General features: G+C 42.3%; 1 protein-coding gene and 1 long non-coding RNA gene across 3 annotated transcripts in view; both read left to right on the top strand.

Annotated features, from left to right (window-relative positions):
- LOC149749571 (uncharacterized) lies at nt 1–23,262 on the top strand. 2 transcript variants are annotated; one of them, XR_016392678.1, is made up of 4 exons: nt 1–1,369; nt 14,118–14,346; nt 14,806–15,104; nt 17,426–23,262. It is a non-coding gene; the product is annotated as an uncharacterized LOC149749571 (long non-coding RNA). The 2 variants fall into 2 exon arrangements; XR_016392677.1 differs by lacking the exon at nt 17,426–23,262 and having other exon boundaries at nt 9–1,369; nt 14,806–15,549.
- Nucleotides 23,263–23,264: 2 nt separating this feature from the next.
- The window catches only part of ZNF366 (zinc finger protein 366), a 65,868-nt gene continuing 62,649 nt past the window's right edge, over nt 23,265–26,483 (top strand). Inside the window, exon 1 of the mRNA XM_022595437.2 lies at nt 23,265–23,602. The gene's annotated coding sequence lies outside the window, so the exon portion shown is untranslated. The remainder of the gene's footprint in view (nt 23,603–26,483) is intronic.

Raw genomic sequence — 26,483 nt, 5'->3', positions numbered from 1 at the left:
TTTTCTTCTCTTGTGTTTCTCACTTAGAGAAGTTCCTTTAGCATTTGTTGTAGAGCTGGTTTGGTGGTGCTGAATTCTCTTAGCTTTTGCTTGTCTGTAAAGCTTTTGATTTCTCCATTGAATCTGAATGAGATCCTTGCTGGGTAGAGTAATCTTGGTTGTAGGTTCTTCCCTTTCATCACTTTAAATATATCCTGCCACTCCCTTCTGGCTTGTAGAGTTTCTGCTGAGAAATCAACTGTTAGCCTTATGGGAGTTCCCTTGTATGTTATTTGTCATTTCTCCCTTGTTTCTTTCAATAATATTTTCTTTGTCTTTAATTTTTGTCAGTTTGATTACTATGTGTCTCGGCATATTTCTCCTTGGATTTATCCTGCCTGGGACTCTCTGTGCTTCCTGGACTTGGGTGGGTATTTCCTTTCCTGTGTTAGGAAAGTTTTGGACTATAATTTCTTCAAATACTTTCTCACGTCCTTTCTCTCTCTCTTGTCCTTCTGGGACACCTATAATGTGAATGTTGTTGCATTTAATGTTGTCCCAGAGGTCTCTTAAGCTGTCTTTATTTCTTTTCATTCTTTTTTCTTTATTCTGTTCCGTGGCAGTGAATTCCACTATTCTGTCTTCCAGGTCACTTATCCATTCCTCTGCCTCAGTTATTCTGCTATTGATTCCTTCTAGTGTATTTTTCATTTCAGTTATTGTATTGTTCACCTCTATTTGTTTGTTCTTTAATTCTTCTAGGTGTTTGTTCTTTAATTCTTCTAGGTCTTTGTTAAACATTTCTTGCATCTTTTTGATCTTTGCTTCCATTCTTTATCTGAGGTCCTGGATCATCTTCACTATCATTATTCTGAATTCTTTTTCTGGACGGTTTCCTATCTCCACTTCATTTAGTTGTTTTTCTTGGGTTTTAGCTTGTTCCTTCATCTGGTACATAGCCCTCTGCCTTTTCATCTTGTCTGTCTTTCTTTGAATGTGGTTTTTGTTCCATGGGCTGCAGGATTGTAGTTCTTCTTGCTTCTGCTGTCTGCCTTCTGGTGGATGAGGCTATCTAGGAGGCTTGTGCAAGTTTCCTGATGGGAGGGACTTGTGGTGGGTAGAACTGGGTGTTGCTCTGGTGAACAGAGCTCAGTAAAACTTTAATCTGCTTGTCTGCTGATCTGTGGGGCTGGGTTCCCTCCCTGTTGGTTGTTTGGCCTGGGGTGACTCAACACTGGAGCCTACCTGGCTCTTTGGTGGGGCTAATGGCGGACTCTGGGAGGGCTCACTCCAAGGAGTACTTCCTAGAACTTCTGCTGCCAGCATCCTTGTCTTCACACTGAGACACAACCACCCCCTGCCTCTTCAGGAGACCCTCCAACACTAGCAGGTAGGTCTGGTTCCGTCTCCTATGGGGTCACTGCTCCTTCCCCTGGGTCCCCATGCCCACACTACTTTGTGTGTGCCCTCCAAGAGTGGAGTCTCTGTTTCCCCCAGTCCTGTCGAAATCCTGCAATCAAATCCCACTAGCCTTCAAAGTCTGATTCTCTAGTAATTCCTCCTCCCGTTGCCAGACCCCCAGGTTGGGAAGCCTGACGTGGGGCTCAGAACTTTCATGCCAGTGGGTGGACTTCTGTGGTATAAGTGTTCTCCAGTTTGTGAGTCACCCACCCAGCAGTTATGGGAATTGATTTTATTGTGATTGCCCCCCTCCTACCGTCTCACTGTGGCTTCTCCTTTGTCTTTGGATGTGGGGTACCTTCTTTGGTGAGTTCCAGTGTCTTCCTGTCGATGATTGTTCAGCAGTTAGTTGTGATTCTGGTGCTCTTGCAATAGGGAGTGAGCACACATCCTTCTACTCTGCCATCTTGAACTAATTTCATGTGAAATAATTTTTTATCCTATCCTTGACATTATGAGCAAATGTTATAGGGAATCTTGATTCTGTTATGTTTCTCCAAAGAGCATAGATTTTTTTTTTTTAAGCAGGAAGAACCCGAGTCTAAAACATCAGTTCAGTGCTTTAGTCTTAGCAGCTGGGCTGCTTGGAGTTGGCCCTGCACATGAACAATTCAGAGGTCAGCCAGAAACGTAAGCAGAGTTTATAAGCAGTTTATAAGGGCTTCTCTTCTCTGACTCTGTCTCTGGAATTTCTCCTCTCCCTTTCAAGATGCTACAGTTGCCCTGAACTCGGCCCCCTGGTTCTTCAAGCATAAGATTACAGGTTTCTATGAGCTGCAGATTGGGGACTGGGTCTGCCCTCAGGCTAAAATTTGTAAAACAAAACAAAACAAAACAAAAGGGACTTCCCTCGTGGCTCAGTGGTTAAGAATCCGCCTGCCAGTGCAGGGAATATGGGTTCGAGCTCTGGTCCAGGAAGATCCCACATGCCACAGAGCAACTAAGCCTGTGCACCACAACTACTGAGCCGGTTCTCTTCAACAAGAGAAACCACTGCAACAAGAAGCACGCACACCGCAACGAAGAGTAGCCCCTGCTCGCCGTAGCTAGAGAAAGCCCGCATGCAGCAATGAAGATCCAGCACAGCCAAAAATAAAAATAACTAAATTAATTAATTAAAAATCAAGACAAAACGAAAAATAGGATGCTCACCCAGTGGCCTTCCCTTCTTCCAGATTTTATACCCTCTCCAACATCTGCCTGCTTTTTCTTACTCTTCAATGCTTTTAGGTAGTGGGTTCTTAATACCCTGTTACGCGTTTATAGTTATTATTTTCAGGGAGGTTGATTCAATAAGAGTGCCTCAGATATTGCTGGAAGTGAGCCCTGTCCTTGTGGGAGGTGTCCAGTTCCTATAACAATTCAAAGAAGATCAAAGAGGAGAAGAGATATAAATATAGGCTTTCTTATAGATCATATGATAACTTGTGGTAACTCATGTATATGTGAGTCTCTAGAATGGCTTTCCCTGGGTTTTTTTTTTTTTTTTTTTTTGTAAGACTGCCTTACATTTAAACAAGTTAAAGTTAATTTCCTCTCAGAGCCATTTGCCAGGACTTCTTGCCTACTTGCAGGAGAGTGCTCACAGAATCCTCCCACAGGCTAGGACTGGGTATGGAGAGTCAGCCTCCAGAACAACAGTCCTTTAGAAATGTGTCCCCGGAGGCAAACACAGACCAGGGACCTGCCTCCTCTATGTGCTGGACTGGACTCTCCAGTGGCTGCCCCGCTCCCCGGGAATCCTGCCTCTCTGGGCACATTTTGAGTGACTGATAATTGGTTCACCCAGCATCCGAAGTCACTCCGAGTGGCAGGAGTTCAAAACAGCTCTCCTGCTCAAGGAATGTTACCAGGCATCACAGACCCAGATAGGGACAGGAAGGACAAAGCGAATAGAGCCAATAGTGCTACTCCCTAGGAGCACATGTTTTTCTCAGAACCCTGTACACAACTTGGTGACTGGTTCTTATGCACAATATCATTAGACTGGAAAGAACCCTACTGGCATCTTTCCACCCACACTGAACAGTGTAACACTTTCTTCTCCCCACCTTCTCCTCTGTTCTGCTGCAGGAGTATTACTTGGTTTTTCCAAAGGTCAGGCCTCAGCAAGTACACGGAGGGATGTTATCCCCATTCCCAGCATGTAATCCCCAATCCTTCCACCCCTACCACAAAGGAAAGACCCATCATGATTTACTCTTTGAAGCACAGGGCCAAAATGAGGGTTCTATTGGAAAACAAGAAGTGGGAAGAATTGTTGAGCAAACAGTCAACAGCACCAACTTCACCTGGATATTTTGTATTAAACCTATTTAATGTTTTGAAGTCGTTGTTAAAAGGGACACCATGAATTTCATAATTTACTTGTTCTCAAACCTCACCGCACAAAGCGATCACGTAAGGGAGCTTTAGAAAATGCGATGCCAGGGTCCTTCCTCCAGAGATTCTGGGTTAATTGGTCTGGGGCACAGCCTGGGCATGGGAATTTTTAAAAGCTCTCCAGGTGATTCTAAAAACAGGAAAATCTGAGAAACATCATCGTAGTACATCATTATTTTACACATTCTACATAAAAAACAGAACTAGATATGTAGTTGAAGTAAAAAGCTAATGTCAATAACTACAGACGGTCAATATCTGGTGTTTCTTATCTGCTGTAATTGTATGGATTGCCATGTGTATAAACAAGGTTAAAACTCAATTTTAGTGTTCAGAATAATCATGTGAGCCTCCCCACACCACCCCCCAACCAGCACTAATTCATAGGAAACCCTACATCCCTCTCTAGACCTCCCCCTCATTCTGACCTTGGAATTGTCCAAGAAAACCTCTGCAGCTTACTCAGTCCAAAGGGCCATTCTGATTCTAAGCATCTCACAGAGAAAGAGATGTAGAATTTGTTCCCTTCTCCAGCAGGTCCTCTATCTTTTCCTGCCGTTACTTCTGTTACTGCCACGTGACACCCATTATTTAAGATAGGTTGATGCACTATCTTTGGCTACCTTTGCTGGAAGCAACCAGCTATAGCTCTTCAACTATTAGAAAAATAATAAAGTTACACTTCATCAGGCACCTACTGTGTCTATTTATCTACACTTCCAAATCTCTAACTGAAAGAAAACATGAAAGGTTTTTTTGTTTGTTTTTTCAGTTTTGTTTTGTTAGCTGCTTAGATGGAACTTGAGCAGAAATGCTTCCTTTTAAAAGTAGCTACTGATTTCTTTGCCTGCCTGGGACTTAAGTGTCCCCTCTCAATTATCCAAACATAAGATGAATTGGGACTTAATGCCCTGGAAGGTAAAATGACATTTATGGCCTAAAAAACAAGTTTCTGCCCACCCCAGTGGCCTAAAAAACAAGTTTCTGCCCACCCCAGTGGCCCTTGTTATGAAGAGGTGGCCCATAAAGAGTTAAAAAAAAATTGTAAGGAGGGAGATGAAGAAACTTACTGGGAAGAGAGATGTAAGATCTCTTCTGTTTTGAAGTCCAGTGTGATCCTGACTGAAGTACACACCAGCAGGAAAAGACATCGAGGGCTCTCTCAGGAAAGCCCACAGGGAAGGAGGAGGGTCTGGTTGGTGACCTGGGCTGAGTATCAGGCCTGGATGTCCTTGTGAAGAGACCTGGTCCAGGTCAGCACGTGGTTGAAGTTAGAACACATCCCCAACTTCCCAGGTATAATGGACTCAACCAAAATGCTTATCTCGGGAGCCCCAGCAGGGGTCCCCACTTAGTCCATTTCCAATCCTGAATGCCCCAGTGAGAGAGTCAACCCAGTCCCCAGCGCAGCCTGCTGGAGAACCTAGATCAGCAGCCACTAGTCACACATGGCTTTTTTTTTTTTTTTAATTTATTCTATTGAAGTATAGCTGATTTACAATGTTGTATTTCTTCTGCACAGCAAAGTGATTCAGTTATGCCTCTATACATTCTTTTTCATATTCTTTTCCATTATGATGGCTTTTGAACTCTTAAAATGTGGGTAGTCTGAATAAAGATATGTGCTATAAGTGTAAAATGCAAACTGGATTTTGAAGACAATACAAAAAAAGATTGTAAGATATCTCAATAATTTTTATGTTGACTACATGCAGAAATGATAAATTTTTACATACATTAGGTTAAAAATACATTATTGAAGTTAATTTCATCCTAATGTGGCCACTAAAAAATGTTCAATGACATACATGGCCCATACTTGTGGCTTGCATTGTATTCAATGTTTCTATTGGGCAGTGCTTGTCTAGATGATCCTGTTCTCAAGGCTGGAGCCATTTGGAAGCAGAGATTATCAGTTAGGATGCTTCAGTGTTCAAGTAGTAGCAACCTCAACTCAAAGTGATGTAAATAATAATGAGAAAACAGTCCGGGGCTGGGAAGCGCTGGGGTTGATTGTTGTTTTTCTTTTTCCTAAATTTATTTATTTTTATTTTTGGCTGCGTTGGGCCTTCGTTGCTGTGCGCGGGCTTTCTCTAGTTGCAGCGAGTGGGGGCTACTCTTCATTGCAGTGCACGGGCTTCTCACCACCATGGCTCCTCTTGTTGCAGAGCACGGGCTCTAGGCATGCGGGCTTCAGTAGTTGTAGCACGTGAGCTCAGCAGTTGTGGCTCACAGGCTCTAGAGCGCAGGCTTAGTAGTTGTGGCGCACAGGCTTAGTTGCTCCGCGGCATGTGGGATCTTTCTGGACCAGGGCTTGAACCCGTGTCCCCTGCATTGGCAGGTGGATTCTTAACCACTGTGCCGCCAGGGAAGCCCCAGCACTGGGATTGCTAACACAGTAGCTCAGTGGCATCATTAGGACCTGGTGCTTCTCACTTTTCCACTTTACTCTGATCTGGCTCAGCTCAAGGGGAATATATCTATGGAAGTCCCAAAAGTCACATGCAGACATTTTTAATGTCCAGAGGAAGCAAAAGGGGAGGGGGGTGGTTACCTGTCTTAACTCTCTTCTTAGGAGTGAGGAAGTCTTCTCCAGATGTGCCCTCCCTTCCCACCTCCCCCCTTGCCCTCTTATCTAATGGGCCAGAATTGGGTCACATAGTTCAGCTAAGCCACTCACCAGCTCAGTAATCGGATACTGCATGGCTTGAAGTAATCTGGAGTGAGACATCTGTTGGAAAGAGAACCAGGACCATGACAGGAAGAATGGCTATTTTGGACTAAACAACCCCTGACATTCTTGGACAATTCAGGGAGAGGGCACATGTCTCACAAGGGTCATTACACATTCTGCTATCCCAGCTGAGCTGATTTAGCTTGAAATACAATAGAACTGCTATTTTATTTGATCCCCAGGCTACTGAAGCTTAATAAATATGTTTACGTAAATAGACCAACAAAGCAAATAAAATCCCATAGCTCAATGTGGTGGAAAGGAGAGAGCACTGTATCCTAATCAAGAGACCTGACTTTAGAAAGAAAAAGACAAATACCGTATGCTAACACATATATATGGAATTTAAGGGGAAAAAAAATGTCATGAAGAACCTAGGGGTAAGACAGGAATAAAGACGCAGACCTACTGGAGAACGGACTTGAGGATATGGGGAGGGGGAGGGGTGAGCTTTGACAGGGCGAGAGAGAGTCATGGACATATACACACTAACAAACGTAGTAAGGTAGATAGCTAGGGGGAAGCAGCCGCAAGGCACAGGGATATTAGCTCGGTGCTTTGTGACAGCCTGGAGGGGTGGGATAGGGAGAGTGGGAGGGAGGGAGACGCAAGAGGGAAGACATATGGGAACATATGTATATGTATAACTGATTCACTTTGTTATAAAGCAGAAACTAACACACCATTTAAAGCAATTATACCCCAATAAAGATGTTTAAAAAAAACAAAAACAAAAACAAAAACAAACAAAAAAAAAATTAAAGTTTTTCATCTTAAAAAAAAAAAAAAAAAAAAAAAAGAGACCTGACTTTAATAACACCTTGCTGTGGCACCTGTGAAAGCTCAACAACCCTGTCTGGGCTTCAGCTTGTTAACCTTCCAAATCAATGTTCAAAGATTTTGAGTCAAGATAGCAAAATAATCACATGAATATTTCTCCCTACTTTAATACATAGGAATGGTGATATAAATGGAATACAAAACATTAAAAAATATGTCATACCAGAACATTCAGGACCCAATTTTAATGTGGAGGGGGACACAGGGGATGGTTTCCACACACCACCAGGCAGTTTTGGGGACACCAGCTTAGTGTCCTGCACTCAATTCTGACACTGTGTACCTGAAGATAGCGTCAGATCCCGCCAGTTAAGGGCTCAGTCCCACAAGACTGTCCACACCCCACTCGTGTCAGACACCACCTGAAAGTCCGAGTTGTCACCTGCGCTTCTGACCAAACTGCTAAGGCTCAGAGGTTCCCACCACTCCCTATTCAGGTTCCACTGATTTGCTAGAGTGACTCACAGAACTCAGGAAACCAGTTTACTTACTAGATTACCGGTTTATTATAAAAGGGCCTAAATCAGGAACAGCCAGATGGAAGAGACACATAGGACAAAGGTATGGGAAAAGTTTGAGGAGCTTCCCTGAATCTCAATGTGCTCCTCAACTCGGAAGCTCTCCAAACCCTGGACTTCTGGGTTTTTATGGAGGCTTTATTACATAGGTATGATTGTTTAAGTCATTGGCCATTGGTGACTGATTCAACCTCCAGTGTCTTCCCTCCCTGGGAATGGGACTGAAAGTTCCAGCCCTCTAACCACATGGTTGGCTTTACTGGCAACCAGCCCCCATCCTTAGGTGCCTCCAAAAGTCAAATCCTTAACATAACAAAAGACACCTTTCCGCTCACACCACTTCAGAAATTCCAAGGGTTTTAGGAGCTCTGTGTCAGAAACAGTGGAGGAAGACCAAATATACATATTCCTTATTACAAATCACAATATCACTCATACTCAGAAACTAAAGGAAAAATCTCATTTTAAAATTAAAAATAGCAAATGTTTGGAAAGTTGAAGTCATGGAGCACGTGGAAAGTAGGTTCTGTCAGAGTTCCGCTGGAAATGGGGCTAAGTGGACTGTATGCATCATGGTGGACCAGGTTTTCTGAGTTAAGCTGGGTGCTGAGACAGCACATCCACAAGGGAACTGGGACTGAAATAACCGTGCCTGACCACCCAGCAATGGCTAGACATGTTCCACTTGCCTAGAGGACCCAGACTGGAACTGGAGTCTCTGTGTGGCTTCAGAGCCACTACACCACAGTGCTCACCCCTTCTGGTCGAAGGACCTGTGGCTACTCAGTTCCCAGGTAGCCCTAGGATTCATGTCATTCTCAAGGTCAGCCCCAGGGATCTGGGTTTTAACTAGCCCTGGGGTCTCCAGATTTCTCTGTGTAGTGCCCACTCCCTACCCCCACCCCACCTCCAAAATGTCTGTTTACTAATTATACACACAAGCAATCATATTAGCTTAGTATAAAACAAATGCAAAAGAAAGTTTAAAAGGATGGGAAAAATTGTAATAAATCATACTTTAAGGTTTCCTGCTCACTGCAGTGGCCCTGTTCGATCATGAGCGGCTATCAGCTGATATTAGTTGAGGTTTCTTTATTGACGTAAGGTATAAATCTGTATTTCAAAAAGCTTTCTTGATAGTATTTTCAGCAGGCCTCTTTGCAGATCTGAATAATTATTTTGTTTTTACTTTGTAATGTGGATGAAGGCGCAGGAAAAAGGTCAGCTCTGCCATTTTCTTGCTCTTTGCTTAAGCTTGTACTATTAATATTCTATTCAGTTTGTAATTTTTTTGGCAGGAATATTTTTAAGCCAATTGTTCAAATTGTTAGTTGGCAACATACAAGCTGTATTATGTTACAATACACCGAAAGCCGATGAAGGAATGATGGTATTCGGGTGAACCCCTTTCCGTTGTGGATTTCCCAGTTTTCCTCAGGATAACTCCAGCTCTGTTTGTGACCTGTGACAATCTTACATATGAACCAAGTGAGGGCACCAGTGTGATTAGGTATACTAAATGTTGATAAATCTAAATTTCTTATGGAGGAGGATGAATATAAGTTTCTTTGGGAGTTCTGCCCAGCCTTCTTTAGAGACCAATGAGTTGCATCGTTCATTTGCTAACTCAAGTTGGAGATTCTGGCAAGAGTATGAACAGTCATTTAAAGGGTGTTTAAATATACCATTTCCGTATGCCATCTCAGATATCTTCTTGCCCAGTAGCTGACAAGGACTTAAGAGAATTCAATTTTATCTCAGCAGAGGGCGTCCCTTCCTTCTAGGAATGTAGCAAGCCCTTAGCAACAGGAGGCTGTCTTAAGACCTAGGACCTATGAAAAGGTCATGAGAGCAGTCTCTACATCTGTAAGGGCTGAATGAAGCTCACTCTCTATTCATTATTCATTTCTTGGGAGAACCGAAGTCCAGAGAACTGCTCAGAATTCCATGGCTAGCTGATAACTAAACCAGCACCTGAATTCAAGCTTCCCACACTCTGCCCAGTGCACTCTCTAATATTCTTCACAGCCCTCTTATGTGTACTTGTTAAGCAATAGTAATGCCAGCCCATTTTCATTTAATGTAATTACTGATATATTTGAGTTTTAATCTATCATCTTATTTCATGATTTCACTATGTCCAACCTCTTCTATGATTCTCTGTCTTTTGTTTTCTGACTCCTTTTGGATTGACTAAGATTTATTATTATTTTTTCTTATTTACTATTTTGGAAGATTTACACTAGTTACCTCTTCTTTCAGTGTTAAAAGCTTAGAAACTACTTTTTTAATATTTATTATTTTATTTTTAACCTTGCATTGTTAACTTATAGTATAGTTAAATATTGATCTTTATCACTGGCCTATACAATTCAGAAACATAAGCACACTTTAACCCCATTTACCCACATCCCAACTCATTTGCTATTGTTGTCAAAATTTTAAATTCTATATAATTTTAAACTCCATAGATACTTTAATTGTTTTTTTGTTCTTCGTATTTTTCTGTATCCCAAACTTTCCATCTGGATCATTTTTTAGAATTCTAACATACATCTTTTAGAATTTCCCAAACTCTCTCTTTTAAAAAAGTCTTCATTCATCTTTATTATTGAGTGCTCCCTCTCTCTCTCTCTCTCTCTCTCTCTCTCTCTCTCTATATATATATATATATATATATATGAAATAGAATGCTAAGCAGGCTATTGTTTTCTTTCTGCCTGTTGATGATTCCATTTTACTATCTTGTGACTTCCATTATTGATTTTCAGAAGTCAGCTGTCAATTTAACTTTACATCTTTGAAGGCATTATGTCCTTTTCGCTATGGCTACTTTTAATGTATGGTATATATACAGTTCCGTTTCTTTGGCTTGCTATGGTTTTACTCTGATGTGTCTGGAAGTGCTGAGTGGATACAATGTGTAGAAACAATTAGGCTTCTTGAATCTATGGATTGATGTCTTTCATCAGTTCTGAATATTCTCAGTTATTATATCTTAAAAAATTATTACCTTTGGCTCTCTCTCTTCCTCAAGCATAAAACCTTCTTTAAACAAAAGTCTCCCTCTTGCTCTCTTCTTCAAACATAGCAAGGTGGTTTTATAGTTTGTGGCTAATGATTTCAACAGATATTAACTCCAGTGCTTATGAGCCTATTTTAATTTCCTGTTGTTTCTGCTGGTTCTTGCTCAATGTATTTTGTTTCCCTGTATGACTATTGATTTTTGATAGTGGTTGGACCTTGTACTTCAAAAAACATTTGTAAGAATAATTTGAGGCTTAGTATTATAGCACCTTCTTCCAAAGAGGATTTTCATTTGCCTCTGCCAGACACCTGAGGTCCTACCAGTCTGGATACATCTCAAACCAAGTTCAAGGCTTGAGGTTCCTTGGACCACCCAGATAACATGAAGCCAGAAGGAAATTATGTGCAAGGATTGGTTTACTCATGATTCACCTTACCTGAAGCTGCAACTCTTTGGGACCCCAGTTTAAAGTGGAGGTAGTTTATTAGAATTTCTACCTCTGGTAGGTTGCATGTCTTGCCTTTTGCTCCCTGGCCCCAGAAATTTGTCAAAAGTATAGCTCAGTTTTGCAGCTGTTTCTTTAGGACTGGCAAATGCTCTTAGGGAGAAATTAGATTTGAATATCAGTCCTGTTCTCTGAGTTCTTAACTTCCAGATTTTGCCTTTTAAGCTCCGCACTACTTGGTTAACATTTTGATGCTTTTAAGTAAACATTTTTTATACTTTATACAGTATTTTAGGTTTCCTTAGAGGGAGGGTTGGTCTAAATTTCCTAGTCATCAATTATAGGGAGTAAAAGTTACAATTTATATATTCATCAGAGGAAAGAAAAATTTTCATAGTCTTCTATCTCTACTTCATGCTTACCAATTTGTTAGTTCCTATAAAGCACTTTACACATGCCAAGGATGTAATATATTCTGTAGAACCAAAATTACAATGTAGGACTCATCAAATCCTTTAAAAGAACCCAATCTGGTATGAAATAAAATCGTTCATAAAACAATTTGACTACTTCTGGCCTTTGAAATTCTGTATGATAAACTTGTGCCCCACCAACTCATAAGAATATAATGGAAGATCCAGTGATCCATATATAACATATGCACAAAATATATACTTATTGAGGGCACTTGATCTTCCCACTGAATGAAAATCTTTCCCCCTTACCTTGCCTCTTTCAGATATTTCCTCTATCCTCACCTTCTCAATGAAGCCTTCCCTAAACATCTCATTTGAAATTGCAAACTCCCCCCATTCCCACACTTCTTTTTTTTAAATATAAATTTATTTATTTATTTTTGGCTGTGTTGGGTCTTTGTTGCTGCGCGTGGGCTTTCTTTAGTTGTTGCAAAGGGGGCTACTCTTTCGTTGCAGTGGGTGGGCTTCTCATTGCGGTGGTTTCTCTTGTTGTGGAGCACAGGCTCCAGGTGTGTGGGCTTCAGTAGTTGTGGCACGCGGGCTCAGTAGTTGTGGTGCACGGGCTTAGTTGCTCTGCGGCATGTGGGATCTTTCCAGACCAGGGCTCGAACCTGCGTCCCCTGCAATGGCAGGCAGATTCTTAACCACTGTGCCACCAGGGAAGTCCCTATTCCCACCCTTCTTAATCTCTTCCTGTCCTATTCTTCTCTCTATCACCCTCCACCATATTACATACTATATATTATATATCCTGGCTCTATTTATCACTGCCTCTACAATCTTGATAAATCTGCTTAACCTCTCAATTCTTTGATTTTTATAGATGTAAAATTGAACTAAGAAAATTATCTCACCATTCTTCATATGGATGTTTCACAGATGAGTATGGTGATAGATCAGAAAATGATTCTTAAAAAAGTATTTAAAAAAATGAAAATTCTAGAACTGAAAATTGCAATATCCAAAATAAAAATTTACTGGTTGTGCTTAACAGTAAATTAGAGAGAAAAGAAAAAAAATCAGTGCACTTTAAAAATAGTTCAATAGAAATGATCCAATATGAAGAACAGACAGAAGAGAGATTAAAAAAAAAAAGAGCAGATCCACAGGGACCTGTGGACAGTATCAAAAGGTCTAATATATGTGCAATTGGAGTCTCTGAGGGAGAACAGAAAAAAAATGGTACAGCAAAGAATATTTAAAAAAAAAAGAATAGATAAAAAATGTACAAATTTGGAGAACGAGATGAATTTATGGACTTAGGAAGGAGAGCAGACTCCTCACAGGATAGATTTAAAAACACACACACACATGCCCAGGCCTATCAGAGTCAAACTGCTAAAAACCAAAGTTTAGGAGAAAAATCTTGAAGAACCCAAAGGATTTTGTTACACACTCATTCCACACCAAGTAAAATACTGCAGCTAAAGTTTAGTGGACTTGGAGTACTGAGGGTAATATTTCAGGGGAGGAGAAATTGCTGCTTTTCTCTACAGCACATCCTTTATGTGAGAAGTTCATTGACGATGAGTGCCAGGTAGGATGGAGGTTGGTGGCTGGAAAAGAGATTAGCAGCCCTTCATTTCGATTTTGGTTGGGTAAAGTCTTCTGGAGGGAGCAGGATGCTGCAAGCTCTCTGGAAGACATAAAGATTTTGACCCAAATGACTCTAAAATCAGGGAAAGAGAAGTGAGATCCTCATGGTAAACTTGTGAATGGTCTGAACAGAAAGCCTAGAGCTTCTTGGAGCCAGGGGAATTTTTGAAGTGGAATCAGAGAAAAGAAATTTGGGGGAAATGGGAAAGACCCAGAAGATTTTGATTATTTGACAGCATTTGTTCCCTTAGCATGATTTTCTTCCTTTCTCTCACAATTTAGTCTAACCCTTCTTGGGGCGGGTAGGTCTCATGAGCAAGCGCTTTGAAAATACAAAGGCAGATTCTTTCCCTTCCCTTTCACAAATAAATCATGCAGTTCTGGAGGTAGCTGTAGAGAAATCAGTTTTCTGGGGCAGAATTTTGGCCCTGTTTTGGCAAATGTGACCTCTTTAGTTCATGAAGGATGACTTTAATGACTGAAAACAAATAAGACCCCCAAATGTAAACCCAAGGTTTGCTGCTTGTTATAATTGTATTTTCCATACTAGACTGGAAATAAAGTCATGGTGTTTTTGTTTGTAATGTAAGCCTCTTTTTCTCTTTTTGTTCCCCTTTTCCGGTCCTATCGGCCATCCCTCACTGTCTCTGTGCTTTAGGATCAATATCTGAGGGAAGGGAGGAATAGGCGACGTTCAAGAAATAGCTGAAGGCGGGTTGCCTGATGTGGAGGCAAGGACCCAGTGTCGGTCCCGGGGCTGTGCATGGCGGGGAAGGTGCATCTCCGCAGCATCGTGGCAAGTCTTCCAGACCTGTCTGCAGCTCTTCCTGTAACCAAGAGGCCTTTTCCTGTGTTTGAACTCACCACCAATGGCTGTCCTACCAAAGGTAAACAGCTGCTCTTTTTCCAAAAGAAAGCTTTTAACTTTTCTTCTGGAGGAGACAGAAGGGGGTTGTTTGAGGACTGGGCGGAGGAGGAGCATGGGGCGGGGAGGCGGGGGCGGTGGTGAGACCAGAGGAAGCCCAAGTGACCCCAAGCCCTGCCCTGCCTGTTTTTCTTTGTTTCTTCCTTTCTTTCTTCCTCCCTTTCTTTCTTTCTTTCTCTCTCTCTCTTTCTTTCTTTCTTTCTTTCTCTTTCTTTCCTTCTTTCTTTCTTTCTTTCTTTCTCTCTCTTTCTTTCTTTCTCTCTCTCTCTTTCTTTCTTTCTTTCTCTCCCCTCTCTCTGTCTCTCTCTCTCTCTTTCTTTCTTTCTCTCTCTCTCTCTCTCGCTCTCTTTCTTTCTTTCTCTTTCTTTCCTTCTTTCCTTCTTTCTTTTTTCTCTTCACCTCCCTCATTATTTTTGGCTAGCTCCTTTGTGCAGGCCGCCTTCTGTTCACCGACAGCTGCTTTGAACGTCAGTCAGAGCAGCTCATCTGCCAAGCTGTGCGCCTCTGGTCACATCGCTCTGAGGCCTCCTGTTTGTCAGCTTCAAAGTGCCTCACAAGTGGTGACTTGCCTCCTTCTGGGTGAATGTTAAAAGAAGGGGAAGCCTGGACATACTCATGACACCGCTGGAATTAAGGCTGGAAGCTTCTATCTCATTTTGCAGAAGAAGCAATCAGGACCAAAGAAGAGCGGTTGAAAACCACTGCCGGGCCTTGTGGCCAGTAAGTGGAAGAACGGGGGGCCCAGGTCTGCTCGCGTTTAGTTCCAAGGGGCTCTTGCCAGGCCTCACATTTAGAACTGTGTTTCTCAGGCAGTCAGCCTGCCTCAAAAGCGCCTCAGTGATGGTAACGTTTGAGAGGGGATGGGGGAAGGGAGGAGAATACTTACTGGATGGAACTACACCCTCCTCCTTCAATGGAGTCTCTTCTCTTTGGTCTCATCCACTCATTCACTCATTCATTCATTTAACAAATGTCTGTTGAGCAGCTTCCATGTGCCAGAGACTTCCAGACACTGGAGATACAGCAAGGAACCAGCAAAGCCTGGGTTCCCACGAAACTTATATTCTGTTTTCTGTATTAGTTTCTAAGTAAGATTACTTTTTGGTCAAAGTGTTCTGTCCATTTTTTTTTTCTTTTAAAGCAAATAAAATCTTTCCAATATCTAGCTTTCAAAGCATTAACTGGGACCTATCAAACACTCACAACATTAAGTAGAGATTTTGCCACTACATAAAACAAATCAGCTGCTCATCTTCCAGACTCTGACAGCTTAAACTCTACCAAGAAAAGACACCTAAAAAGAAAACTTGCCCAGACAGTATCACTCACTGACAAATGTGAGAGTGAAACAAAGAAACAAACTGATGGTATAGATGTTGAGCTGAACTCTCATAGTCCATTATATTGGTACCAGGGGTCACTAGTACATTCTCTTCTCAGGAATTCCATGTAGAATAGGATAAGCATATGATCCTTTAAAGTTGACCCCCTTTGTTTGGTGGTGAGTGGAGGCGGATGTAACAGTTAACAGCCTTGTTGAGTTTCAGAGTCAAACTGTGATTGCCACCAGCAAATATTCCTACCAGGGAGTTTTGGTTTGAAAAGATTAAGGCCAAAAGTCGTAAACTAAGCAGCTTCCTGATGTTAATGTATTCATTATCTTTTGGGGTATAACAAATTACTCCAAAGCCTAGTGGCTTAAAAAAACAAATGTGTATTATCTCACAGTTTCTATGGGTCAGGAGTTGAGGGACAGCTTAGCTGGGTGGTTTGGCTTAGGATCTCCGGTGAGGTTGCTGTCGGAATGTGGCAGGGCCTTCAGTCATCTGAAGGCTCGATTGGACTGGATGATCCATTGCTGAGATCACAGCAGGAGGCCTCAGTCCCTGTCCATGTGGCCCTTTCCACAGGTTGCTTAAGGGTCTTCATGGCATGGCAGCTGACCTCCCCCAGAGCAAGTAATCTGAGAGTGAGGGAAAAGAAAACCTTAGTGCCTTTTGTGCCCTGGTCTTCTAAGTCACTCCACACCACTTCTGCCTTATTCTAGTGTTGGGAACAAATCACGAAGTCTAAGTAGTTAGAATAAGACTCTGTCTTTCAAAGAGAAGAGTAAAGAATTTGTGGGCATAGTTTAAAACCGTCAAATTTAGACTCCCTTCAGATTTAAATTTTACTTTTTCATGTAGAGTCTTAAACAAATCACATTTCATTTGTGAATACTTCACTATATAGTTAAAAAGCAAGCCACCACACCATTATCACACCCCAAATGATGAATAATAATTCCTTAATTTCTTTTAAAAATAGTCTCTTTTCAATTCTAAAATTTTAAAATCAAGAAATTCCACGTTAGAAGTTCAGATGTTCAGCTTATTTTTTAAAAAATAAGATGGTCTGGGTCACACTAGGCCTATGTTCTCACATGGTCACAAACAACTCTAGGTGGGATATGAACTCTTCGATTTGCCTTGATCCCCACCACACCCTATTGCATTACACATGGGGCACTGGTTAAATGAACCTGCTTGGTTCATTTAACATTTGAGTTTACCCCTGGTCTAGGTCCAAGGAGGCTGAAACGTGTGGCAATGGGGTTGAAGAAGGGGGTAGCTTGACCCCTGGTGTGAGTTGGATCCCAGAAGATTAGGAAAGAAGACACGTTGCAGCAACCTTGGGTCTCATCTATGTAGGGCTGTAAAGATGACAAGGATAACCATAGAGATCTGGTCAATATGGCCTCGGAAGTTTGGGTGGACGTTCCTGTGACTGCACTTGGCACTGAGGGTGTAGAGGCACGAGCAGAGCCAGCCACCTCTGAGGGGACCATGAATCAGCCAACATGGATCAAGCCTCAGTGCTATTTTCTTAGGGCTGTGAAAGTCCTGGGTCTGGTACAACCTAAGGAAGAGTGTGAGAGTCATGAAAAATAATGGTATAGAACTGTTAGCCAACTTTACCAAGGAGGGGGAACTTTAATCACACTTCATGTAATGTATAAAAATAAAGTTATTTCTTGTCTCTTGTGTGTCACTGAAACATAGGATCTTAGGGTGCTTGGAGAGAGCCTGTAAGTAGAAGAAAAGGCCTTTATGACCACTCTGGAGGAAGACTGTGGAAAAATGAGCCCTACTGAATAATGGAAGTGAGTACTGGAGGAGGATGCTTGCTCACCTCTGGCCTGACAAGAAACCCACAGGTGCTTTTTAATACAACTACTGCCATTCCCCAACTTAAAAATCCTCATTTGCTTCTATCAGATACTTGGAGCTCAGAGTGCATTTTCCTGTAGAAACCATGTGTTCCTTGGTGATTAAGTCCACAGGCCAGTTCTTAAGATTTAGTCCTGTAACTAAATCATAACCCTATCCATCTACCAACCACATTTAACAGACTTTCCTTAGAGAATTTCAGCCCGGGTCCTAACATGGAATACCTAGAGTACATTTTCCCCAACCCTACTAGTTCAAACCCTGAGTTCTGCTCTATCCCTCAGACTCATCCCTCCTGGGCCAGCTTTGAGAACGCTACCAGCTTTTCAGGAGCAGCATGGGTGTGTGCTGGAGAAAAGGGAGCTCTGTTGGGTGAATATTAAGAAATGCAGGCACAGGATACGCGTGAGGACAGTGACAGTAAGGCAAGCCGACCAAGAGGCTAGGGTGGAGCAAAGGCGGGTAGGTACTCAGGTTTGGAATCTCTGGAGATTGGGGGTGGGGGTGGGTACATGGTAGAAGGTGCTGCTGTTCAAAAGTGTGAATCTTTCATGAACCAGCTGTTTGCGTGCCAGGCACTGCCTATATTCACTCTCCAGTAAACCCTTGCCACACAGTGTATGAGGGTGGCACTCAGACTTTACCACCCACGACCTCTCTAGGCACCAACACGTCCACGTGCAGCTCCTGACGGCCCTTCTCGACACAACCAGATTTAGGCTAGACTTTACAACTCTTCATCTGCTTCCACTCTTGCCCCTCCACAAGCCATTCTTTGCACAGTGACCAACACAGTCTTTCTGAAATGCAAATCTGATCATGTCCTTCTTCTGTGTAAAATCTTTAATGATTTCCCAACCGTCTTAGGATCAAGTTCAGAATCTGAACTCGGACCCCCCAGCTGCCCGTTGCAGGAGCTGCTGCCTCCCCTCCTTGCCTGACACATGCCTGCTCATTCTTCAGGTCTCAGTTTATGTTTCATTTTCTTAAGAAGACTTTACCTGACCTTTTGTACAGATTTGGTACCTGACTACACGCTCTCCTAACTCTTAGGTTTCCTTCTCAGAGCAGTGACTGCAATTGTAATTGTTCAGATACCCAAGCATGATTTATTTAATTGAAAGTGTCTCTCTCTGCCAGGAAGTAAAATTCATAAGTGCATTGCCCACTCCTAGCATGGAGCCGTCTGGTCCATAAGACATGCTCACTAAATGGTTGCAGAATGCGCCTCTGTGCTGTACATTTTTACCTTTTATATTATACAACATGTTCTCCAATTCTAGGGACCAGTTTTTACTGTGTGACAGGCAGTGTTTGTTAGCTTTTGGTTGAAATAGAGCTCTGAGCCAGAATTCCCTTGGTTTGGCATCTTACTAATTGTGTGATACCGGGAAGTAGTGTAACGTCTCCATGCTTCAGTTTCCTCATCTATTAAAAAAGAGGAGGAGATAAAGGGCAACAAGAGCACCTACTTCAGAGGACTGTTGTGACATGTATTATGGTTACAACAGTGCCTCACACATGGTAAGTGTATGAAAGATTTTAGCTCCTCTTCTTCTTTACTCCTAAGAATATGAAAAATAGGTGTTATGTTATTATCCCCACTTGTCAGACGAGGAAACTAGATGCATAAAACAGGCTTTCTTTAGTAACTTGTTTATAATCCTTCATATCATTTTTTCATGCTTAAAAAAAAAAAACTAAAAAGAAAGAAAGAAATGAATGTTCTCACGTTTTGGGAGTTGGGACTTGGAGGATATTAGGGCCTGGCAAGATGAAGAGAATAAATCAAAGAAACAAAGGAAGTTTCAAAGCTGTTTCAGGCCCGGGACTTGGCCCTCTCCTCGCACGTTAGTCTAATGCGTGAGAAGCCTACACGAGGGAGGGGAGACCCAACTGGCACAGAGTCTGGAAGGGAGATGGCGAGTCCATGGAGAGTGACTCAGAGCAGCAGGGACCAGCATCTCCAGGTCATAGCAGGAAGTGAGAGCTGTGGCTCGCAATCCGTTCTGAAACGACTCAGGAACTCTGCCAGGGTCTCCAAAGGCATCACCATGTCCTCAAACCAAATCCACTTGAATTAAAGAAAAAAGAAACTATGCCATGCGTCCCATGTGAGAGGAAGTAGGTGCAAAGAAACCAAACAAAAGGTTGTGAATCACTGGAGTGGACAATCTTCCTGGAGAGAGGGGAGTCCTGCACCAGGCTTTAAAAAGACATCTGGCAGCGACAGGAATATTCCTGGCAGACTGTTGTTAATGGCCCCGAAATAGAAACAACCCAAATATCATCTTCAGCAGAGTGGATATGTAAATTGTGGTACAGTCACAGAATGAAGTATTCTCCAGCGATGACAGTGATTGAGCCATAAGTACACTCAACAGTAGGGGCGAATCTCACAAATATAACACAAAACAGAAAGTACAATTTGATGCCATTTGTTATGGAAACCAGGTAATATCATCTACGTCAGGTTTGAGAATTTAGGGCCACGTGACCCTTCAGGAGAGGTAGAAGGCTGGAGGGCCACAGGGTGTCTCCTCTTAGGTTTCTGTTATTCAGATGTGTTGGTTTTATAAAAATTCACTGACGTATACACTTACTTTTTTGTGCATTGCTCTGAACATATGTTAGATTTCAATTCATTCTTCACTTCCCCGCCCTCCATGGCCAGGGGTCAAATTAGTCCTGGGTGAACACATAGCCCTAGAGCTCTGGATATTCGGAAGTTGGAGACATACCAGTTAGGATGCTTCAGAAGTGGGAAGCGTTCTGAGTAGAGCTAATGTTTCTGCAGTGCTGGTTCTGAGTCTTGGGTCACTGCTTTTGCCTCACTGGATTTTAACCTTGGTGTTTCTCCTTGTCCCCTGATCTTGTAGCCCTCTCTTTCTAATCAAATGATCTCTATAATATCGAGTGCAATGTGGAGCTCACCTGTTGGGTCAGAGGCCCGGCCATAGTCCAATTCTACACGAGCCTTTCCTCAGTTGTCTGCAGTACAAACATCCATTCCCTTCACTTGCCTTCAGAATCTGAATAAATCATGAGATGGCTGGAGAGGAAGCTTCACCAGCCTGAGTGACCTGATGAGAAATCTCTCCCGTGAAACCCAATGGGAGGGACTTAGGAATTTCAGCTTCTAGACACCCAGTGGGTGATTTTACAAGTAGTAGGGGATCATCTTCGTATGATTGGCAGAGCAGGGAAAGAGGGAGAAGCCCGTTCTATGAGTCTCACAGGAGGGTTACAACGAGCTATATGAATGGAACAGCTGGGCACAGGCAGGGCTGAGAATCCCTTTTGAAAAACCGTGGCTGACTTACCTAAGACCCATGCTGCTTCCCAGTATTTTGAAAACACTAGAAATCACCTTCCAGCTTTTCCAGAGGTGAAGTCACAAGCTCCCAGCTGGATGCAGCTCCACGACATCAAAGCCGTCCAGCTCGGATGGCACATGTCCCCATCCAGGCTGTCCTTGGGCGGGTCAGCTGGCTTCGAGAAAACAACACGCCTCAACGTGACAGTCCCCACATTCTGCAGACTTGAAAGGGAAATCCTCTGGATTCTGACTGGGCTCCTGGGGCTCAGCCCTGGCTCTGCCCCGAGGCTGCAAGAGGAATACGAACAAGGAAAGGGCTGCGTGTTGCTGTCATCGCTTCTCCAGGTGATCAGACACGTTTGCAGCCCGATCTTCTTTGGTCTTCACGTCCCCTCTTTGACTCCGCTGACTGGTGCCTCAGACACCCAGCCCAGCATTTCCCCCCTTCTCCTCACTCACCCTCACCTCCCTCCCACCTACTTCCACTTTTTATTGTACATTTCAACAGAGCGCTTCTTAAACCTCGCAGTTACTCAAAGGTTTGCCCCCAGTATCGCTGTTGCTCTACAAGAATCGATTCCTATCCCTCCTCCACTCCATTCTTTCATGGTGTTCTCTTGCTTTCGCAGATTTTCATATTCGTGTTCTTTTCCATTTCTACAAAGGCAGGATATAGAGGAAGGCCAGCAGAGGGCAAAGAGCACCGGAGCTGAATCAGGAGACAGATGAGCATTTTGGTTTTAGTCACTGTGTGTGTGACTTCGGGCAAACAGTACAGAGTCTTCTCTGGACGTTAGTTTTTTCATCTGTAGATGGGGTTGGATCACCCATGGCAGAAATCCAATGCCATGTGTTGTGCCAGTATTGGTGCCACGGGAATGCAAAGAATAAGACTGTTCTGGCTCTTACAGACTTACCGAATGACATTATATTCTCTATGATACACACACAGACACATACATATGCATACACACACATATTCAGGTAGAGAGATAAATTGATAGATAACTACTGGTGGAAGAAAACTGGATAAATGAATGATCTTATAGTCCATTGAATACCATAACAGTCTTACAGAGAGACTGAATCAGAATCATTCTTTTCCCGAACTCCCTTGACTTGCACCTCGTGCTCAGGTGTGACTCTCCACCCCATTTCTTCATAATTGGTTGAAATAAGGAAGTACTTAAAGCTGTTTCTTCTTTTGCTGCAACAAAGATCTGCATAACTGCTGGTTCCTGTTCGTGGTGAAAAATGGTCTTAACCAGTTGAATGAAGGGCATAAGACACAACAACACAAATCAGAGAATTTTAAACCATGCTTATTCCTAAACGAAACAAACCCTAAACAGAGCTCATGCCTGCCCACTGAACTCCTAGGGCCCCTAACTTGGTAAAGGATATTCCCTCCATTTTCTAGCTCTTTGTATTCAGCCTCCCTATCCGTTTTCAAAAACTGTGGCTCATAGCACAGGGAGATCAGCTCGGTGCTTTGTGTCCACCTAGAGGGGTGGGATAGGGAGGGTGGGAGGGAGGGAGACGCAAGAGGGAGGAGATATGGAGATGTATGTATATGTATAGCTGATTCACTTTGTTATAAAGCAGAAACTAACTGTAAAGCAATTATACTCCAATAAAGATGTTAAAAAATAAATAAAAAAAAAAAATAAATGTTAAAAAATCTACATATTGCTGAAAAAACCCCACAAACTGTGGCTGACTTATCTAAGACCTGTGCAATATTTAGAAAACAAATTAGAAATCACCTTCCAGTTTTTCCAGAGGGGACCAAATCCAAGAAACATTAAGAATGTAAAGGATAGGACAATGTAAACAACAGTTCTGAGATAACTATGTCCAACAGCAGTGTGGCAAGTTTTTTGTTTTTTTTTTTTCTTTTTCATCCACCAGCAGAGATGGAAGCTTGTTTTAGTCTATTGTCTTGGTCCGTGGCAGGGACCAGTGCATAAATCTGTTATTTGATCTGGGAAGAACTATAAGGCTCTAGAGTCAGGCTGAAGAACTGCAGCAACGATGGTGTTTCAAAGAGCCTAGGAAGAGCCATGCATTCTGGCTGACCTGCACGCTGCCTGGCCTCACAGGCTGCCGCTTTGCCTCAGTTAGCATGACAGACCAAACTTTGCCTTGCTCAGAGTGGACAAGACATGATTTGTCCCCCTTTGGCTGTGTCAGTTCTGCAAACTAGATACCAGAGGCTGCAAGCTCAGGAGAGCCTGACTTTCTGGAACACCATTTGTTTGGACAGGCCAAGCCAGTAAGGCTTTTCATCTCTTTAAAGCTCCCAGGGCAGAGAGCATATTTGAGGAATTCCTTTTTTCAAAGTTTTTTTTTTTTTTTTTTTTTTGCCCCTTCCAACATTTTGTTTAAGAGAAAATGAGATGTCTATCTTCTGTTTCCTTATTTTTTTTCAGGAAAGCAAAGGGTTGTTGACTTCCTCCCTCTCCCCTCCCTTCCTTCCTTCTTCCCGAAGGTACTCATCTGAGAAAAAGAGAACGAAGTATTGTTCCTGTTCTCTTTCTTAAGTCATTTGAACACTGTCCCTGCGAGTTCTTTAAGTTCCCTGCAATCTGTACACAAGACAAGGAGGGAGAGAGAGAGGGAGAGAGACAGAGAGGCAAGGGATCAGGTAAAGCACGGGGGCTGCTGCAGCCATTGAGACTCAGGAGCTGGTAAGTTACCCATGCAATCCTTTCTACCTCCATTTCAATGTCCCTGGGATGGATATTGCTGTGGGCATCTTCAACAGAAAATGCTTTACTGGGTGTAATCCTTAATCAAAGTGTACGACTGAAGGATGGCCCAGCATTTAAGCTTATATATTTTTTTAAGAGAATACTGATGTTTTGCAGAGCTGAGGCTGGCAGAACTGGGCATAGAATTGCATTGGGCTAAGGAGGACATTGTGTTAAATCTGAATTTTGGCACAGATAAGATGGCTGGGTTAACCAGGAGCCACTGGAGTATGTGATGTGTCTCACTGGGGAATTCACTCTTCCTCAGCGCTGTGTCCTGAGAACCTTATCAGGGTGTCTGCTAAGAACTGAGGTTTGCTGTGGGGATTTTGTTACCCATTGTCTAGATTGAGGTGCCTTCTCTTGTTCCTTTCTTTTCATTCAGCATCCCCCGCAAAGAGAACTGTTAATTTATGATTGTTATTCTGCATCACTGAGGTAGGAGGAAAAAAAGAAGGGAATGTCACTTCGAATTGTACTTCATGGCGGGGGGGTGGGGGCTTATGTGTTCAGGTTCCACGTGTGGGTTGATGTAAATTTATTATCCACTGTCAGTGGAAGATGTCATCTGCCACACAAAAGAAGGCAAAGATTTTGGGGCATGTAGCTTTAGTTTTGGAAAACAACATGCCACTAACAGGAAGATTGAGATTGAGCTCTTGTGATCAGGAGTGAAAAATCAAGCTAAATGTTGAAAAATACTTACCCCGCGCCTGGCTTTCGAAGCACCAAATAGAATACAGCAAACTAGTCAAGATTACACACACAACTAGTTTTTAAAAGTCTAACTTACTTCAATTAAATTCGGCAGAAAGTATAATGTTTTGAAGAACTCATCATGGCAAGCCACAAGGAAGCCAAGATCACATTGTCAGAAACAGGCCAGCAAGGTCACTCTGAAAGACTGTGTATATTTACTAATATTAATCATTCAACTCAGAGAGGTGTTGAATGGGTGAAAGACAAAGGACAGGCAGAGGTTTTCTCATATATTCACTTCTATGAAATTTACTGATTGAAGTCATCTGGGATGTGAAGAGTGTGATAAAAATAGCTGTTCTCTCATTTATAAATTAACTTGGCCAGACTATGCATTAACCACAATCAAGTAATTAATCTTTATTCGAAACCGAGCCATCATCTTAATAAGAATAAGAAAATATGATAGAACTGGACTGTTATGTGGGTTTTGTTCCATTAGTCAGACTTCTTTTTTCTTCTCCTTTTTTTCAAGAGGCTTTCCTTAGGAGCACTATAAAACGAGCAATGGAAAAGAGATGTGATTAGCGTTTGCCTGCTGAGGAGGCAAAATCATGCTAATAACAGTTGAAAGTGTTCTCCAGCTCCCCTACCACTTACCCAGCCACCCCATTTCATAGATCTTCAGGTCAAAAGGGAGCCGGGACTGATCAGCTTGGGCACTTCTTTTATTTTGCATCTGTTATCAGCAAATGTGACCCCAGTAGAAAACTCAGGGCTGCGAGTTTTCTTGCTTCTTTCAGTTTCATTTTTCCTTGATAATGTATTTGATTTTATGTCCAATTAGAACAACATCAGAGAACACTCTCTCATTTGGGTTATTGAATAAAAGCATCAGATGCAACACAGTATGAAAAAAAGGACAGCAGAGTCACACTGACCAAAGACAAGTAAGGCAAAAGGTGGGATGCCAATGGCGCAGAAAACAGCCTCGAGCGTGTGTCTCCACTATGGCCCAAGATTAAGGAGCTCAGGATAGATTCTTTTCTTTAAAAGAAAAAAATATGTATTCAGTATTTCCATTTGAGTCGTTAAGTCATTGCCATGAGAATATTTGTTGGATACTGGGGGGAAAAAATCAGCTCCCTAAAGAAGAAAGCCATTGACTTGTTTAGGCTACTTGCTACCAATCTGTCCTCACTCAACTCCAAGGAGTGAGTTGGCATTTGTGGAAACTTCCAGTGTGTGATTCTTCTTTGGGGTCATCAGAGGCTCTTCTGTGATAACATTAGGGGAACTCCAGCTTGGAATGAGCCATAATTTGACACACAGAGGTTGTGTTAATTAATTTGTGCCCAAACTGTACATATAACTAAATTATAAATTTGTCATATAAATGTTAAATTATGTTAGGATGTGTCCTATAGGTCTGTGTGCTGGGACGTGAATCAAAGGAGAGCAAGCAGAACATCAAAAGCACAGGCTTTGTTGTTATACAAATCTGGGTTTGAATTCCAGCTTTGTTGCTTACTGTGTGACACTTACTTCGGCCAGGTAATTAACCTCTCTAAGCCTCAGTTTCCCCTAATGTAAAATTGCATCTACGTTATAATAGAGTTGTTGTGAGGATTAAATAAGATTATTTATGTAACACGATTAACACAAAGCATGGCAAGTAATAGGAGTCAACCAATGTCAGTTGTAATTTTTTTAAGTTTTATGTTAATACTTAAGGGTACTGTCTCTTTGGAATGTAGAGAGTAGACTATATCCCCATAATTTGTGACATTATCCTTGATCAATACTATACCAAGGGTCTGTCAGAACAAAAATCATGCCTCATAGCTTTGGAGTTCGGCACACACTGAGTGAAGCTCAATTCTTTTAAAACAAAGGAAAGCAGAGCTTAATATTTTGATGTTCATCTTCACTAAATGGCAGAAACCCCAGATTTAGCCTCATTAAAATGCCGCTGTGTTCAATAGAGGGGCGAGTAGGGAAGAGTTTGTCTTGGGATAAAAGTCTCGAACTTAGATGAATGTTTGAAGAGACTACATGATATTGTAGATGTTTCATTCTTCCTTTCACCCACTTCCCCAAGCTCTCGAGCTCTGTGCTC

Source organism: Delphinapterus leucas, chromosome 3, assembly GCF_059928025.1.
Source record: "Delphinapterus leucas isolate spDelLeu-1000000601 "Yukka" chromosome 3, BTC_Dleu_Yukka2, whole genome shotgun sequence".
In the NCBI taxonomy this organism is placed as follows: Eukaryota; Metazoa; Chordata; class Mammalia; order Artiodactyla; family Monodontidae; genus Delphinapterus; species Delphinapterus leucas.
Note: the sequence above shows the minus strand (reverse complement) of the source record. Positions and strands in the feature narration are given on the sequence as shown.